Source organism: Otolemur garnettii, unplaced genomic scaffold (genome assembly GCF_000181295.1).
Source record: "Otolemur garnettii isolate 467f Iridium unplaced genomic scaffold, OtoGar3 scaffold00251, whole genome shotgun sequence".
Lineage (NCBI taxonomy): Eukaryota > Metazoa > Chordata > Mammalia > Primates > Galagidae > Otolemur > Otolemur garnettii.
The window spans coordinates 577,968-579,721 of record NW_003852646.1 but is presented as its reverse complement, the minus strand read 5'-3'; positions in this window follow the sequence as shown (position 1 = coordinate 579,721).

The following is a 1,754-nucleotide window of genomic DNA, read 5'->3' as shown; positions in this document are numbered from 1 at the left end:
CCCAGCTACTTGGGAGGCGGAGGCAGGAGACTCACTTGAGCCCAGGAGTTGGAGGTTGCTGTGAGCTGTGATGCCAGAGCACTCTATCCAGGGGGACAGCTTGAGGCTCTGTCTCAAAAAAAAAAAGTTTAACATTATAAAATTAACAAAAATAATATAAAACTCATATCCTGGCGAAATAGCCACATGGCACCCAAAAACCGTATATTCCCTTCCCATTCTCCTGCCATTCCCTAGCTTGTCGTCCATTCTTCCAAAAATCGGGACTTTTTAAAAACGCAGTATGACGCGTGGCAAATTGTTAAAAATTGGGATGTCTGGTCACCTTAACAGTTCAGAAATACCACGAAGATACTAACATCTGCCCTCAGAGGCCTACTAGTAATATATTAATATCTACTACACATATTTATTAGCACTGCATATTAATATTTACTCTCAAATATTCAAGGAGACAACCTATGTCAAAGAGTTAGGTCCAGATCTTTCTGCTAATGTTAATTCTTTTGTATTTTTCTCCCACATTGTAATTTTACTTATCATTTTGGAGTCCTTGTGCATTCCTGGCTTATAATCTTTCCCTTTGCCTCAACTCTCTAGGTATTGATCTTAGGAAAGCTTCTGTTACTGATTCCTGTGGCATTTGCACCTTCCAATTCCTTCACCCTTTCCTCTATCCCTTCTCAGCCACACATTGCTGTGATCATACATACTTGGAACTCCTCATTACCAGAAACCTCAAAGTCTTAGATTCATGGATTCCACTCTCTCTCTCTCACTTTCTTTCTTTTTTTTTTTTTTTTTTTGAGACAGAGTCTCACTACATCGCCCTCAGCAGAGTGCTGTGGCATCACAGCTCACAGCAACCTCAAACTCTTGGGGCTTAAGCAATTCTCTTGCCTCAGCTTTCCAAGTAGCTGGGACTACAGGCACCAGCCACAATGCCTGGCTATTTTTCTGTTGCAGTGGTCATTGTTGCTTAGCTGGCCCGGGCTAGGTTCGAACCTGCCAGCCTTGGTGTTTGTGGCCAGAGCTGAAACCACTGTGTTATGGGCTCTGAGCTGCATTCCACTCTCTTATCCTTTCTGCATGCCTGCTTAAGTCTTCCCATGAGGAAGATACTTATAAAACCAAATAGAATCTGTGTATTTTATTTTTATTTACTTATTTATTTTAAGACAGAGTCTCACTTTGTTGCCCTTGGTAGAGTACTGTGGCATCACAGCTCACAGCAACCTCAAACTCTTGGGCTCAAGCAATTCTCTTGCCTCAGTCTCCCGAATAGGTGAGACTACAGGCACCTGCCACAATGCCTGTCTATTTTTTTGAGGCAGGGTCTCACTCTTAGGCTGGTTGTGAGCCTTAGGCAATCCACCTGCCTTGGCCTCCCAAGTGCTGGGATTACAGGCGTGAGCCACTGCGCCTGGCCAAATCTATGTATTTTAAATGATTTTTTTACTATCACACAATCAAATATCTATAAGGATCAGGCAGGTACCTTAAATAAAGAAAATGTCCTGGATGGTGAACTAGAAATTGCATATTCTACCTGAATAATCAACTCTAGATTATTGGTCTCTGAGAAGGCCCTAATGTGGCCAGATCTTCCAATTTCTTTTTTTTCTTTTTTTAGATGGAGCCTCAAGCTATCCCCCTGGGTAGAGTGCCATGGCATCACAGCTCACAGCAACCTCCAACTTCTGGGCTCAAGTGAGTCTCCTGCCTCCACCTCCCAAGTAGCTGGGACTACAGGC